The sequence below is a fragment of the Protopterus annectens genome, chromosome 7.part0 (genome assembly GCF_019279795.1).
Source record: "Protopterus annectens isolate FY-2018-M chromosome 7.part0, PAN1.0, whole genome shotgun sequence".
NCBI classification, from domain to species: Eukaryota; Metazoa; Chordata; order Ceratodontiformes; family Protopteridae; genus Protopterus; species Protopterus annectens.
The window spans coordinates 1541179992-1541198154 of record NC_056739.1 but is presented as its reverse complement, the minus strand read 5'-3'; the positions used below and the strand labels follow the sequence as shown (position 1 = coordinate 1541198154).

Below are 18163 nucleotides of genomic sequence, written 5' to 3'. Positions count from 1 at the left end.
TTACTAGTTTTACTTTCTTTGTTATGACTTCTTTGTGCGTAATGGATTTTTGTAATTCATTTTGTAAACTTTTCAGGGATTGGTTTAATATTTGAAAACACATTTTCTAAAAGGGGATGTTCTGGCAAATTATTGTGATTTTTGAAATGACACTTGAAAGCATCTAGAATATCTCCTATTTCCAAAACGTTCTTACCTTTTTCTTCATGTAGTATATTAACAATAGTATTAGCTTTAGATTGCATTTTAACTTTAACAGATAAGTTATGTAAGTGTTTTGGAGAGGTGGCATAAGAATTTATTTTTAACCTCTCCATGGCTAAATTAGTTTTGTGATTTAAGATTTCAATATATATTTTATTTAAGTCTTCTATTGTCTTCTTATTCTCTAATAAATTAGGAGATTTTTTGGATTTAAATAATGTGAGATTCCTTTGTAGTTCTTGAAGTTCTGATTCTCATTCCTTGATTATATTTTTATACCAAGCAATTGTTTTTCCATAGATATAAGCTTTTAATGAATCCCATATCATTACTATATTTGCTTCCGAGTTGTAGTTTACATCTGCAAAGAAATTGAGTTAATTCACTAACCATTGCTTAAATTCTTTAATTTTTGTAATATATGAAGGAATTCTAGTAAGAAAAGCAAGTGATTTAAAATGTATTTGCACTTTTCGAACTAGAGAATTATGATCTGAGAGGGGGCAAGGAATTATTGTAAAGGAAGTAATTTTTGTTTGAAGATCCTGGGAAATATATATCTTATCAATTCTGGTTTGGGTACCATATCTATAATCTTGATGGGAGAATACCAAGTAATTACTATCTATAACATTAAAGGTATCTTTTAATTTTAAGGATTCGGTCCATTTTTTTAGTAATTTTGCAGTAGCTGTTAGACATGGAGATTTTTTATTAGTAGTTTCAGACATATCTGTAATACAATTAAAGTTCCCCCCATTATTAAATTACCTTTAAATATGCTTGTAATTTGATCTAAATGCTTTTTGACTGTCCCCATCCCAATACCCGGACACCAATATAGGTTTACTAGTGTCCACAACCTGTTACTAAACTTCAGAATGACTATAGCTATAAGGCCCTCATTGTCTATATATTTATGTATTTATTCAGGATTTAATAAATTGTTTCTCCATAGAATTATTACCCCCCTCTTCTTTGTTTTAAAATTGGAACATGCTAAGGTCTTCAACTCACTTGGGTTCCATGTGAAATTATCATTGCTCTTGAAATGTGTTTCCTGTAAAAAAAATATTTGTGATCTATTTAAGTTTAGATATCTTAGTAAGTTAGATCTTTTATTTGGACTATTTAGACCATTAATGTTTAACGATAATATAGAAAGGTCCATATCAAATTATTTTGAGGAAATATTTAGGGGTGTCATTGACTTTACCTGAAATCATCCCCTCCTTAAAAAGTAAAGTATTATTGATTAGTACATAATCAATTATCTCAGTGAAGCATGTTATCACTAAGGAACTCAATAAGTATACGTCAGGCTCGGTAAAAATAATGAACAATTTAAAAACTAAAATAAATACTAAAGTTAAAGTAGTTAGCTCATTAATCCCTACCCACCATGGAATGAAATACATTCCTAGTCCAACAGATTGAAACATCTGGTAAACTATCACTCTAACTTCCTTTTCCCATTCCTTTGAGCTCCATATATACTGTAAATAATCAAGAAGTCTAATAAACAAGTATTATTGTGATTTAAAAATATTTGGTTGTAGAAGGCATTGTTTAATATGAGTTAACTATTATATCATTACCATCTAAACATAGAAAACAAATGCAGTTGAATTATTTATTTATTTATTTATTGACCGGGCTAGTCTAACTGGATATATGTCCATTTTCAGTAGAGGCCCGGGGAGAAAAGTTCCAAACTAACCACAGTTATAACAAGGTTAAAGATTACCATAAATTAGCTTACAAATAGTACTTAACTAGGTAGTAAATAACAGCAAAATAGTAAATAGCAATTAAATCAAATATGTTATGTTGTACATAAAATGACAAAAAACAGAAAATTGGACGTGACTTTTCAGATGAGAAAAATACTTAGATGTTACAGTAGTTTTACTGTTAACTTTTCGTTTCAGCTAAACAATCATATCTTGATTAGTATATAAACAAGGAAGTGTTATACACAAGGAAGTGTTATAAACAGAGGTGAAAATCTAGTCAGGGTTACTACAAGGACATAGCCAGTGTGTTTTAAGGTGTAATTTGAGTTTTTGTTTGAAGAGGTGTAGGGAAGGAAGTAATGTAAGTTCACTAGGTAGAAGGTTCCAGTTTTTGCCAACTGTGTTCGAAAAGATTGAGTCACCTGCCAAGTTGTTGGACATGTTTATGCTAACTAATAGTTTATTCGAAGAGCGTAAAGTATTGAGATTTTTATAGGGGATTATAAGGTTGGAGAGTATTGGAGTTTTGTTTGGATCATAGAGGATCTTATGGGCTATGGTAAGTTGGTTAAATTGAAGCTGATTCTGTAGTTCAAGCCAGCCAAGTTGTTTTAGATTGTGACAGTGATGGATTCTGAAGGGGTTACCAGAGACAAATCGGGCGATGTTATTATAGGAGCTTGCTAGTTTGAACAAATTGCTTTTAGTTAGGTTAGTGTAGATTGCTGAGGCATAGAACAGTATGGAGATTAGAAGAGATTGGGCAATAGTAGTTCTAGTTGTAGAGGTGAGGAAGGGCCTAATCCTATATAGGGAGCCCAGTCTTCTGTTAACGTTTTTTATAGTATTGTTAATGTGAATGTCAAAGTTAAGGTTGTTATCTATTGTAATTCCAAGGAGTTTAGTGTAGGATTCTGGTGAAATGAGGATACCATTATTAGAGATGACTGAGAAGTCAAGTGGTGTAGACTTGCGGGTAAGAGAGAAGAGTAAGAGTTTGTTTTTTGGGGGATTCAAGAGGAGACAGCGCTTTAAAAACCATGACTCTACTGTGTTAAACACCTTCTGAGTTATGGATTGTAGTTCAGAAGAAGATTTAGCTGTACAGATGACTGTAGAATCATCTGCATATTGTATGCAAGTAGCTTGTGGAATAGCTAAATGCAGATCATTTATAAAAATGGAGAAAAGTAGCAGGCCTAGAACTGATCCCTGGGGGACACCCAAGGTGACAGGCAGGAGGGATGATAGATTATTTTCCCAGAGCACTGCTTGCTGCCTATTGCTGAGGTAGGAGGAGAACCATTGCATAGCTAGCGAGTCAAAAGAAAGTGACTTCAGTATATTTAAAAGCAAAGGGTGGTTCACCATGTCAAAAGCTTTTGAAAGATCTAAGAAGAGAGCTGAGGAGAGAGTATTATTGTTGTGGTTTCTGCTGATAGAGTGAGTGAAGGAAAGAAGGGCAGTAGTGGTGCTGTGGAATGAAGGGCAGTAGTGGTGCCGTGGAATGAAGGGCAGTAGTATTGCTGTGGAAAGAAGGGCAGTAGTGGTGCTGTGGAATGAAGGGCAGTAGTGGTGCTGTGGAATGAAGGGCAGTAGTGGTGCTGTGGAAAAAAGGGCAGTAGTGGTGCTGTGGAAAGAAGGGCAGTAGTGGTGCTGTGGAATGAAGGGCAGTAGTGGTGCTGTGGAAAGAAGTGCAGTAGTGGTGCTGTGGAACGAAGGGCAGTAGTGGTGCTGTGGAACGAAGGGCAGTAGTGGTGCTGTGGGAAGAAGGGCAGTAGTGGTGCTGTGGAAAGAAGGGCAGTAGTGGTGCTGTGGAAAGAAGGGCAGTAGTGGTGCTGTGGAAAGAAGGGCAGTAGTGGTGCTGTGGAACGAAGGGCAGTAGTGGTGCTGTGGAAAGAAGGGCAGTAGTGGTGCTGTGGAAAGAAGGGCAGTAGTGGTGCTGTGGAAAGAAGGGCAGTAGTGGTGCTGTGGAATGAAGGGCAGTAGTGGTGCTGTGGAAAGAAGGGCAGTAGTCGTGCTATGGAAAGAAGGGCAGTAGTGGTGCTGTGGAAAGAAGGGCAGTAGTGGTGCTGTGGAAAGAAGGGCAGTAGTGGTGCTATACTAATTATTAACTTATTCAGCTCATTGTATCAACATAACTTTCCATATTGGATATGAATTCACTTGTTTAAACACACAGACACTTTAATCCTTAATCACAAGGCTTGCAAGCAATAACAAATTAAAAAAGAATATCACATCTTATAATATATAAACATATGCTTTCAAGAACTGTTCATCAGATTTAAAAGAGACTGTATAATTACCTTATAATCTAAATATAGGCTTAATCTTATTATATTTCAGCTAATAGTTATAGTAATGCTTTAGAAAGGCAGTCAAAACATGCATATGTTTAAATTATCTAAGTGGTGTAAAGCATAGTAGTTTCTATGAATGTGTTGATCAGGTACTTATATCATTTTACTTGCTTGGTTTACTTTAATAATGATTTTGTTAAAATATGGTTAAAACAGCAATCAGATTTAATTTTATATTCTCTTGTACGGGGTATAACTAGATAAGGGAAATCTAGCTTGTTTCTTAAAGTGTGTTGTGAACGTGCTTCTGTAGGGTACGAGTATACCAACAACCAATCAAAACCTTATCTACTCGTTGTTATGACAACATTAAACTACTCTGCAATTGTAAAGACAGGAGAAAACTTTTTCCCTAGCTCGTGCAAACTGCAATCTAAATAGACCTTTATAAAACTTCACGAGCACTTATTTCCCACTCAAACAGCTGCCGTGAAAACAGAAGAGAGAGAGAAAGAAAAAAAAAAAACGTCTCAAAACACTGAGACTGTCCCTCGCAAGGAGCACACCACCCCTGACCCAAAGTCACCAGGGTCAGCTCACATCATGTCCATTGCACCTTTAACCCCACTCTCTGCATACTTTCTGACCTCATACAACACCAATTCATTCGACCGACAGTGCTTCTCCAATCTGATCCGACACAACTGTACGTCAGTTCCGCATAATCTGCAACTATAACCAACAAAAACCGCACCATTCATTATCAATTCAGAAGGCAAAGCAGTACATCACCAGAATTACAACAGTTCTCGGCCTATATTCCACAGAGAAATCCCAGCAATTATCCCCGACAAGTAGAGATCACCAGATGCTTCAACAAGCCCTGCCCAGAAAATCACTCCACTGTCAGCCAACTTCCCGAAATAGGAACAATCGTCAAGCCATTCCAAATAACAACTATTTCAGTAATGCAGCCATCTAAGAAACCCAATCCCTACTTTCAGTAACAATTTTTTCCTCTAGCTGCAACAAAAGTCCCAGTCCTTGCAGCAAGCACACAATGACAGACCGGACAAGATTTCAAATAGGGCATAACCCTGGTGTACAACCTTTCTTCATCAGTACATCTGAGGCAAGAAGCAAAAAAAAAAATGTTTTTCACCATAATACCAACAGCGATGATTACGGCAATACTCTCCAGAAGCATACACATTGTTTAAGGCCATTGCGAAGACCCCAGCTAATTATCAATGACTGCAATGTATATATTATGCAATAGGCTGTGGGCAGTATAACAAAGGTCAAAATAAATAGGTATGCAATAATTGTCATTTATGCCAGGGAAGGAAGTTGATGTTTTAATACTGTAATGAATATAAATTAATGTGTAGTCTGTGTGTATTTGCAGTTCGTTAGATCACCCCTTCCATACATTACTCTAATGCATCGTCCAAAGGCAGGACATTCATTTTCTCTTAATTCAAATAATTCTATACTGTTCCCGATCACAGTATGTTAGTTACTAATCGAGTTAACATTTTAACATGGAATGAAATTCAGATAGCATATTTAAAATGTAAAAACAAAAATAGAAAAAAAAAAAACTGTTTTATATGCACCTAGACTGACAACCACAAACCAGTTTGGAACAATCAAAGCCAATCAGATAAAGCATATATATATATATATACATACTTACTCTACCACTACTAAATGATAAGCAAGGTAAACTCAAGATTTATATTATAGACAATTTACTACATGTAATAACTGCAACTCGAAACAAGTCTCTTTCTTAATATCCTCATTCACATCAGCAATGAGGAAATACCTTCTTGTTACTTTAATTTTAACTGACAGATCTCAATAGCATTTCTCCATTTAAAAATGGGAACGCTTCGTAGCTACGAGGAACATTTCATTAATATAGTCTAAAAAGCCTATAAGTGCTAATGTATGAGACTCAGACTGAAAATAACAATAAGCATTTTAATAAAAGGAAAATTAATTAATTAAATAATAGACATGACACTAGTAGGCTGAAAAACATAGTTATAAAACATAATAATTTAACTTTCATATTGCTAGATTAAATAAATAGCTATAGTAATAGTAGAAATTTTTAACATTTATTTATTAAAACAAAGAGAAGAACAGAAACTTAATAGGATGATAAGACATGTATAAATAGTTATAGGAAACATACCTTTTCTTGTATATATATATATATATATATATATATATATATATATATATATATATATGTGTTGTGAATAAATGCATGAGATTAAAGGTATTAATACATAGTGAGACCATTTAGATGTTTTTAATAGTTAGGTTGCAGTTGACACTTTGAGAGATTTCATAGAAGTTGGTACTTTGGATTCAGTTTTCTGTTTCTTTTTTTTTTTGACATCAGTCCAGCCATTTTTGTCAGTGGTTCTCTTCAGGGATGGGGATGCCCATTCCATATCTTCAAAAATGGTTATAATGTTATTGTTTTGAATGAAATGCAAGGCTTCTTCCAGAGTGTTGAAGGTTCTCATCTCACTTAGGTGCATTATTTTAATTTTTGCAGGAAAGGCTATTTGAGCTTTAATATTATTCTGTTTTAGAGTTTTTATTAGAGGCCATACCTTTTTTTTCTGTTTCAGCACTTTAGTGAAGTAGTCATTGTCAAATCTTATTGTGTTCTGGTTATATTTTATAGGACTTTTCCTCCAAGCTGTTTTTAACACCAGTTCTTTGTCCATAAAAGATAAGAATTTTACTATAATTGATCTTGGTGGTATAATGGATGTTGATGAAGTTGTTGCTGAAGTTCTATGCCCCAGAGCATGATGGGCCCTTTCTATTCCAAAGGAAAAACCTTCTTTAAGATTTAGAACCTCTGGTATCCAAGAGTTTAGGAAAGATATAGTGTCCCCTCCTTCTGTTTTCTCAGGTAAACCAAAAATCCTGATGTTTGATCTTCTCTCGCTATTTTCAAGATCATTCAGTTTGTTAGATAACCAAGTATTTTGCTTCAAGAGAAACTCTGTTTGTGTTTCCTCCTCTTTGAGCCTTTGGTCAATGTCAGTCAAAGAAGTTTCAATGTTTGTTAACTTTGACTGGTGTTGCTGAAGTTTTTCTTTGAAGACTTCTGTTTGCTTCTGTGAGTTCTCTTCTAGGTTCTGTAGATTAATCTTAAAATCATCCATTTTTGTTGATAATTCTTGTAATGTGGTAGTCACCAGTTGTAGTTCCTTTTTTAGTGTCAAGTCAGCATGAGAATTCTTTAGGTTGCTCATCTCTTCAGATGCTGTGTATAGACTTCTAAGTAATTTGACAGGAAATTTATTTTAGAAATCTACCAAAATTTGTATTTAGTTGCTTTAGACTATTAACTAAATATTTCTTGTAGTTTTGTTAGCAATAGATAATTGAATTTCCTGAATTTAGTACTAATCTATGGCGCTCCAAGAAATGCTGCTTTTCAGTTAGCCATTCAGCCCCCCCCCTTTGGTGGTTGTAAATCTTGATGCATGTAATAAAAAGTGTACTAACTGTTAAAACTGAAAGCAAATATCACCCTCACAGATGTATACATTTACAGTGTTTTCAGCTTTAAAACATCAGTACCCTAACAGAACATTAGCTTGTTAGACTTAGCCTTCTCCCAACTCCTGTGATAAAACATTCTGAAAACAGGAAAATTTCATCAGCTATGAAATTTACACAGAAATATATGACTTGTACTATTTTCAGTACAAATAAAAACTGTTAGCGGAAAGATACTGACTTATTTCTAGACCATGCAAAGTGGATTGCATTCTTGAATGAGTGCTCATACTGGAATCCATTTTTTTACCTAAGGATTTAAGCATCAACTATTTAGACTTCTACATCAGTGGTAGACAGAACTCAGTAGATGTTCTTCACATTGATTACTGCTGCAGGACAGTGAAAGAAAAGTAAGGATAGTAGTGTATCATGTTATGAGGCTCTGTGACAAGAACATTTTGGTTAGCAAGCAAAACATCTAATTGTCTGACCTCAGTGGACCACTTCAGTGTGGAAAATGTAACTAGTACTAAGAAAACAGGCCACTGAAAATTTTTAATTTTGTGCCATTAGCGTTCCATTATTGCAATTAGATGACTGTCATCTCTCCTTCATTGTTAGGACTGCAGGCCTGAAAGGTTAGACTGTGCCCAGAATAAGATAGTTAGATATCTTTTTTTAATCCAAACCATGAATGGATAGCTGGCATCAGCAAAGCTATATGAAAAAGCCCCAGGACAATCTTCTGTTCCTACCTGGCTTTTATCACTTTATTATTTTTCCTTTCTCATCCTGACCTACTCATTTCTCATGGACGTTTTACATAGATCCCACAATCTGTATTCTGTTATGTAGCCTCATTCATGCCCTTAGACCTGCAGAGTTTCATTTACCATACTTCTTGACCATTGCTTGTGCTCTTCTAGTCTTCTTTCTTCCATGCCTCCACTTTCTCTTCTTTCTTTCATGCTTCCACTTTAATGTCTCATACTTTAACCCTGCTGCTATCTTCACCTACTTCAGTATTTCTGTTGATGTGTGTATGCAGTGACAACTGTACCATTGATCTCTCTCACTCTGAAATCCCTCTTTCTTTTTCTCATAGTCATAGGTTCATAGGTTTATACTAGGCTATCTGCCCTAAGGCATTTATAAGCCTAGCCCAAATTTTTGTGGCTTACGCCACCCCTTATATGAAAAAATACTGTGCCCATTAGTTTGTTGTGCCTCTGTCCAGCAGTGACACAGAGATGATTCCCGGGGTAAACCTACGATCTCCCATCCACAGGTCTAGATTTCTCTTGAACAGAGTCAGCGAGGTGCTCTGCCTCACATGGACCGGGATTTTATTCCACAGCATAGGGAGTCTCTGAGTGATAAATCTATCCCTCCAGCACGTCCTATTTATATCCGTGCTAAGGTTTAAGTCACTTGCTCTAGTGGTTTTGGTGGATTTGGATTTTTTGAGGTGGAGCATGTCCATTAATTCCGGGTTGGACATGGCCTTGTATGTCAGGCACATGTCACCTCTGCTGAAATGTTACAATACTGTGCTATCTTCTCTCCCAACAGATGAGGAAACACAGTATTGTACGACCACCAGAACGTTTATTAGAAACAATAGTGCATAAAATTGCAATACAAAAAAATCATTTGAGTTAAGCGCTTTCACCTAATACATTAAAGGCTTCTGAAGAAATATTGCAATTTTATGCACTATTGTTTCTAATAAACGTTCTGGTGGTCGTACAATACTGTGTTTCCTCATCTGTTGGGAGAGAAGATAGCACAGTATTGTAACATTTCAGCAGTTTTTTTCCTCGCAACGTTTTTGTTCCACATGTCACCTCTGAGCAGACGGTATGTGACTGAATAGAGCTGGAGTTTCTTCAATCTGGCAGCATATGACAGATTTTGGAGTCCCTTTATCCTTTTGGTGAGGAACTTTTGGGGTCTCTCCAATTGCTGCAGATGTCGGGTGAGATACATCCCGAATGGGGCATTGTACTCGATCATTGGTCTGATAAGTGAAGAGTACAGGGGAACAATGACCTCACTAGATCTGGATGTGAATCCCTTCATGATCAGGTGGGCAATGTAGAAGGTCTTTCTAACCACTTTAGCAACGTGAGTGTCAAAAGAAAGGCCACTGTCAACCTGGGTCCCCAGGTCCCTGATAACCTCTTCTGTGCTTAGTGGATTGCCACCTATATGGTAGCTTGGGGTTACCTTGTTTTCCCGAAGGGTATGACTATACATTTTTTGGCGTTTAACTTCAGGCCATGGCTCTGGCACCAGCTATCTGTTTCCGTGAGTCCCTTCTGAAGGATATCCGTGTCCGATGCACTTTCCACAATGGCGCCCAGTTTGCAGTCGTCTGCAAACTTTGTCAGCCAAAGTCCTCCCATGTTGGCCTGTACTTCTGAGAAGTAGATGCCAAACAATAGGGGGCCAAGGACTGAGCCCTGTGGGACACCACTTGTGACTGGCTTGGAGTCTGACACAGCGCCAGCAACTCTAACCCTGTGGGTTCTGTCCTTAAGCCAGTTTGCAACCCATCTTGTGACATATGGGTTTACATTTAAGCTGGTAAGTTTTTCTACAATACCCGAGTGGGGTATTGTGTCGAAAGCCTTTGCAAGGTCAAGGTAGGCTGTATGGACTGCCTTTCCCTCATCAATGGCCTTGGTGACTGTTTCGAAGAAGTCAACCAAGTCAACCAAGTTCAAAAGGCATGATCTTCCCTTGACAAAGCCAAACTGGGTCGGGTCCAATGTCAGCAAGTCCCCTATATCTTTGTTTATGAGCTCCATTATGATCCTCTCCATAGCTTTGCAGACTAGACTTGTTAAGCTTATGGGGCGGTAATTACCAGGGTCCGTGGGCGCCGCCTTTGTGGAGTGGGACCACAGTTGCCGTCGCCACTCCTTGGGCACGTATCCTGTGGTAAGGCTGAGATTAAACAGCTGCCTTATGTGCGGGTTTAATTCCTCATTTAGCTCGTGTAGCACACAGCCGGGGACACCATCCGGTCCCATTGATGCTGTGTTTTTAGCTTTAGAGAGAGCAGCTTTCACCTGCACATTTGAGATGTCCGGGAGGCTACACTCGGCTGGGATAGTTATCTCTCCTTTAGGGAGAGGGTGAAGTTTGCACTGAACCTGTCTGCCAGTATGTTGGCAATGTCTGTGGGTTCAGTGATTTTTGTATCATTTTGGACTAATTCTGAGCATATCTGGGAAGTTCTTCACTATGGTCTTTTTTGTTTGGGGTGGGGGCGGGATGTGGATTTCCAGTGAGATTAGTTTATGATCAGATCTCACCAATGAGGGATAAACTTCCGGTGTGGAGCATTTTGTCCCCATGTTTGTGACAATGAGATCTAGTATATTTTCTCCTCTTGTGGGAACAGTGACTAGCTGTTCCATGGCATTTGAATTTATGAACTCCAGGAACCGTTGGGCTAGAAAGTTAGGGCTTGAGTAATGTTCCCAGTCTATATTCGGGTAGTTGAAGTCACCCAATATGATGGTGTTTGGAGATACATATATACCCTCCAGTGTCTTCAGGAAGGCTGTGTGGGGTTCCTGAGTTTGAGAGGGTGGCCTGTAGCATGCTACAATTTGTAGAGCAGTTTTGCCTATGGTTAGTTGCACCTGGATGGTTTCGAAGCTTCGTGCATTGCCACCAACCTGGAGGTGTGGGTATCCTTTATGAATATGGATACACCCCTCCTTTTGTGGTGTGGTCCGGGTTTTGGGGCGGAGCATGATATGAGGTAAAACCTAATAGTGCCGGGGTGCTCTCAGGAGCCTTGAACCAGGTTTCAGTTACAGCACAGACATCGATGTTCTCCATACTGAGAAGGGCCTCGAGTGCGTGCATTTTGAGATTTAGACTTCTGGCATTGAGCAGCATTACCCTCAGTTTCTTCCCATTTTTGTTTTCTAGGGTGGTAGGTTTAGAATTTGAGCCTTGCCTAAAAAGGCACTATGGGGTGGCAAGAGCCTTAGCCAATATCCGGAATCCCAGGGTGACAGGTGCAAGCCGTCCCTTGCGAGCAGCGTGGCTTGTCAAGCATGTCATCCCAGGCAGACAGACACTGGATCCCCTTTGAATGACACCAGACATTAAGCCAATTGTTAAAGCTGATCATCTTGTCTCTATATTGTGGCATCATTCTTGGTGAAGGAAGGATACTGCTCAGGGTTAGGGTCATACCTGCCTGGGCTACATAATCAGAGAGCTCCTCTATGTCTCTTTTCATGTAGTCCAGGGAGGTGCGTCTCAGGTCGTTCACACCAGCATGGACAATGACTGTGTCATATTTGTACTTGCCGTGGAGTGACCCGAGTGCTTGTGTTATGTGGCGGATTCTAGCGCCCGATAGGCAGCTTACTGTGACCCTCTCCTTGTTCAGCCTGGTGAGTGGGACGTCAGTGTGTCTGACTATGGAGTCACCTATGACAAGTATGTTTTGTGTTGTATTTGGCCTTAAGGGCTGTGACTGCTTTGCACACTGCTTTTGTGGTTTATGTGTTGCTTGTGGGGTGTCTTGAGGTAGCAGTTGTTTGGGTGTCTGCTTTGGAGGCCTCTGCTGTTTAGGTAAATTTTTACTCAGAGCCTCCGAGTATGTCTTTGTGTGTTTATGTGTTTGATTCAGTGGAGTGGTAGCATTATGTGAGGCTGGTTTTGTGGTGTGTGTAGTTGCCTTCTCCTCCTGTCTGGTCTTGCCAGTCCTGAGTTGAGAGAGCTCAGCCTCCAGTTTGGCTAAATAGCTGCATCTCACAAGTATTTGTGTTATGTGGGAGGAGGAGAGGGTTGTCTGTGTACATGAGGCAGTTATAACATTGCCTCAAGATTCCCAGATTCACCAGCTGGACCGCAGAGGAGATTGACAACTGACCTTTGGACATGCTAGAATAATATTGGGAAATCCTTAATTGAAAACAAGGGCCAGTGGGGAGTGAGGGTGTAGTGCTTTTAATTTTTAGTGCTGACTTATATAATTGCTTTAGTGAGCAAGTGCCAGGTAACTTGAGTGCAATGTGTTACAAGTAACTAAATGCAAAAGCGACAAACAGTAACTTTCTTTCAAGTGAAACAAGGAAATAAGTACAGTAAGCAATGCAGATATCACTAGTGATCCACAGGAGCTGAGGCGTTGCGTATTAGGTGGAATTAGCTTCCAGGAAATAACAAGCAAACAAACAACAAGCATATAAACAAAGCTAGATTCAGCAGGCCTGGATCTAGTCTATGCTAGAGCAAACAAGGTGTACCAATTTCAGTAAGATACAGTTCAAATATTCAGGCACTATAAACCTTTAACCAGAAATTCCCAGCTCAGAAGGGCAGAGTCCAGCCTCTTCTCCCACAAGAGTGCAGACCACAAACCTTCTTAATGTAAAATAACTGGCCTGAAGCCCAAGTGCCTAAACCAGAACTAATACACTTGGACACTGGGCTCTCAATCAGCAGTTCCCAACTTAGAAGGATGAAAGCTACCTGTCCTGCCACCACAGTGCTTGCCACAAACCTTCCTAATGTAAAACAACTGGTCTGAAGCCCAAGTGCTTAATCGAAAAGACTTGAATGATAGCTACACTTTAATCAAGTTACAACCAAGCAGTAATAAATACCATTGAATACTTTAGAGAATGTCTGGATTAGTGCTCAAGTTACACAAACAAAGCTAGATCCAGCAGGCCCGAATCCAGTCTATGCCACAGCAAACAAGGCACCAACTTCAGTAAGAAACAGTTCAGATATGCATGCACTATAAGCCTTTAACCAGAAATTCCCAGCTCAGAAGGGCAGAGTCCAGCCTCTCCTCCCACAAGAGTGCAGACCACGAACCCTCTTAATGTAAAATAACTGGCTTGAAAGCCCAAGTGCTTAAACCAGAATTAATACACTTTTAGAATAACAGACACTGAGCCCTCAATCAGCAGTTCTCAACCTAGAAGGATGTAAGCTACCTGTTCTGCCACAACAGTGTAGACCACAAACCCTCTCGATGCAAAACAACTAACTGGTCCGAAGCCCAAGTGTTTAAACCAAAAGGCTTAGAATGAGTTACACCAAGCAGTAATAAATACAATTGAGTATTTTAAGATGATGCAAAAGTAAAAAGAAGTAGGTAGAAACACAAGTACAGTAAAAGCAGATGAATTTTTTTTTTTTTTTTTTTTTTTTTTTTTTTTCATACCATATGTAAGTCCTTTTGATCTAACAGGCAGGTTTCTGACCTTATTCTTTGCTGCTGTTTATTCACGCCGAAAAAACAGCCTTTCCCTTTTCTATTTAGGATGTGACTCTGATCTAAATAACCAATTAACTTCATAAAAAGTACTGTTCTCCTAATCTAACTACAAATAACCATATAATATTGTATAGACAAATTACACACCCCTGCCAAAAATCCCTGATAGTAGTAGTAGTAATAATAATTATAATAATAATAATAACAATAATAATAATAATAACAATAATAACAGTAATAACAATAATAATAATTAAATAATTGTGATTCATTCACATTTGGATTATGCATGTTTCCTAAAAAAATTTCCCCTGACTATTTATACAACAAGCTATCATTCACTAACCCTCAACCGTACTTTAACAGGATCACTACACCTTTGTATGGGCTTTGATCCTGCCCTCTATTCTGGCATGTCTGTCTGTCTTATTCTTACAGATAATATGAAAGATATTTCTTTCTCTTTTCATGGTAGCTTTGCTGACCCAACAGCATCAATGATACTGATTACAATTTGTGTAATAAACAATATATTATGTACACAAATTTAGCCATATAAAAATATAATATATCCTGCTAAACCTAGAAGGGATATAAATTTTGATTTGCTGCCATCTAGGAAGAGCTAAAATGGCTGCCATACCAGAACCCTATGCAGTACACATTGTCCCTCAAGGCCAGCCTTAGCTTTTGTGGGGCTCAATTTGGACCATTTTGATGGGGGCTCAGTTCAACCCTCCCTCCATACTGCCTTCCAGGATTTAAGACTATTTCAGATTAGGTAATAGGAATATATGTTACTACTGTGTATTAAAATAAACAATTTATTTATTTATTTATATATTAGATTATATTTTGACACAAGTCATGTTAAAATCGAAGTAAATTACTGGACTTAGCTTTTGTGGGGCTCAATTTGGACCATTTTGATGGGGGCCCTCATCAGTCCAACCCTCCCTCCATACTGCCTTCCAGGATTTAAGACTATTTCAGATTAGGTAATAGGAATATATGTTACTACTGTGTATTAAAATAAACAATTTATTTATTTATTTATTTATTTATTTATTTATTTATTTATTATTTTATTTATTTATATATTAGATTATATTTTGACACAAGTCATGTTAAAATCGAAGTACATTACTGGACTTCTGGATTTCCCCAATCCAACATTTCCTGTATTTCCTATCTCAGCTCTCATGATCTGTTTCACTAAATCAGACACACAGAATAGGGGCCTGTTTACACAGAGCCTCTGTGTCTGCATAGTGCTTCATCAGGTTGGTGTGCCCTGGCTTACCAGTAAACATGTTCACAATCTTCTGTAATACTGCTTAGATCTCCTGAACCTATATGGAAGATAGCTGCATTCTTCCCATTTGTCTCTTCACCTGCACTTCTTTTCTTTTTTATCTCTTTTCTGTCTTCCTCCTTTCCATTCTTCCATTTATTTTGAGTCATGCTTTACTGCCCTTTACATACCACACCCAACAGCACATAGAGAATAATTTGTTCTTTGTATGTTATTTTCCCTGTAGAAACATTATGCTTAATGATATTATGACAGTGCATATGTACTCTTATCACTGATCAAATTTTTGTATGACATCTACTTATGATTGTGTTCATTTATGCTATGTATTTCCTGACATACTTCTGGGCATACATCCTCTTACATTACTATTCTTGTTTTGATACTTAATGAAGTTTATTGTTTTTCAGTTGTATTTCTGCTCTGCTACTCCTGAAAATGGTCTAGGTAGATCAGTGCTCTATTTTAATTACCAAACTTTACATAATTAAATACATTTGATATATATATATATATATATATATATATATATATATATATATATATATTTGTAATTTAAGTACTCTATAGACTCCAGTATCTTTGAGAGGTGCTGCAAGATTCATCACTTGCTCTGAATGGTTGGAGCTCCTTACTCATGAACTTTTGATACCTTGTTTTAACACAATACCATGTACAATTGTTGAATTTCCTCAGAATGTTCAAAAATAATAATGATAATAAGAAAAATAGTAATAATTCATGCATTTCCTTAGAAGCTACATTGTTAACACATCACCTCACTTGTAACTATTTCTGAATGTTTATTTTTATTTACTTAATTATTTGTTAAACTGGGCAAGTGGATAAATACATGAATTCTTTTTCAGTCAAAATTAAGGTCACAAGGGCAACAGTAAGGATTACATGTGGGGTACTTTAAAGTATTCAGTAATAATCACATTTTGGCAAGCGGTAGGAAAATCATAATGCCTTAAGGTAACCTACATGGATTTAAATTGAATATGTGGCACCTGCTAAATTTGTTCAGCTTTCTATACTGTACTTACCCCCCAAATCCCTCCCCAATCCAGTCCAGTTATTTCTAGCTTTAAGTTTCTGCTTTCCTCTTGTTTTGTATGTGAGTCTGAAGCAATGTTAACCCTAAAGTACGTTTATGAGTCAAACTGTTTCTGTTACTGTCTTCCACTTTCAGCTAACTTAATCATTTTTTCTCTTTCTATGTCTGCCTCCCATCTAGGGCTGCCAGCTTTCTTTGTGGCTAAAACCAGACTAAGGTCACACCCCTCGCATCACCCATAACTCCACCTATTCCCACCCCCTGTCCCATCCATGCTCCGCCCATTCTGTGACATCAGCTGATGGGAACACCCTATTTTTTTGTTCCGGATGCCTGCTTTCAGCCGATCTCTCCCCAATTGCCATAAACACTGTTCAAAACTCTCAGTGTGCATACTGTCTTCTGCTTTACTTCTACAGTTTATTTGTGTCTTTTGGCTTTTCCCGGTTAGGGGTCACCACAGTGGAACTCCGATCCGATAATGATTGGTAGTTGATTTTTACGTGCCGAGTTACCAGCCCTGACGTACAACCTTCAACGAAGGTACGCCCATTCATGCATGTCTCCACGCAGAAGACGCTCTAGCTGAGAATCGAACCGGACAGCGTCTTACTGTGAGGCGACAACGCTATCGCAGCACCACCACCGCGGGTCTGCTTTACTTCTACAGTGATTACAGATATTTGGATTTAATTTAAAACATTTATTTCAAATTTTATAGCACAAACCACTGATACACATTTGCTAAACAAAGCAAAGTGAACAACGAGACACTGTGCAAGCAACATATTTGCTAGTCACACTGTTTGAAGCATCATGATTAGGGCATGCCTAACATGGATCCCCTTCCCCATAAAAGATAAAAAACCCAGAACAAGATTATATTAGTTAAGGGTTGGTGACACGCAAGGCAGAATTGAGAAGATCCTTTGGGAAATAGTAAAGCCATTCACAAAGACTATTTATACCTGGGTACCACAAGTACGCAGCACCTATAGTGAAACTCACTTAACTTTCACTTACACACTTTACTTATAAAATGCCTGCCCCCTGTAAGCCAGTACCCTGTATCACCGCAAGTCAATCAAGTCAGGTATTATTTGTTATCAAGTTTATTGCCAGTCTTTTTCAACCATGACACTTTGAACCACCATGCCAGTATGCCAACTCCAGTTTTTCAAAAGGAGAGCTTTGCATTATGCATATATGTAGCTATGGTAGTAGTACTGCTACTGCATGCAAGGACATAGCCTGGCATACTCTTTGTACTCAACTTGCATGCTCTCTGTACTCAACTGTGTCCATTATATTTATGAATATTGCTTATACAAATATGTACTACTGATGTAAGAATATTTCTAAACTATTTGTGCATAACCTTTTCAGAAATACAACTATTACTCTAAAGACAACCTTTGTTATAGTTGTAGAATGCTTCTACCTGAAAATTATGCACCCACACTGAGGAAGATCTGACGAAATGTGTACATTTTAAATGCAAAAAAAAGTAATGGGGACACTATGAGATTGTAAGTACAAAATGGAAACTTCTGAATACACCCTTGTCTGCACATCAAAATGAAAAGCTGTATTTTCTGGTGTACTCTTTCATGATTTAGTTTACATTTATTTTTTTTGTCTGCAAAAACAAACAAAATTAAGTACCTCCTCTTTCATCATCAAACCTCAGCAAGTCCACTTCTAAATGTCTTTTCTCATCAGAGGGTGCTGTCTCAC

At 37.9% G+C, this 18163-nt stretch overlaps 1 protein-coding gene across 1 annotated transcript in view; it reads left to right on the top strand.

Annotated features, from left to right (window-relative positions):
* CFAP92 (cilia and flagella associated protein 92 (putative)) overlaps positions 1-18163 on the top strand; it is a 1173156-nt gene that overhangs the window by 823610 nt on the left and 331383 nt on the right. The gene's annotated exons all lie outside the window — the stretch shown is intronic.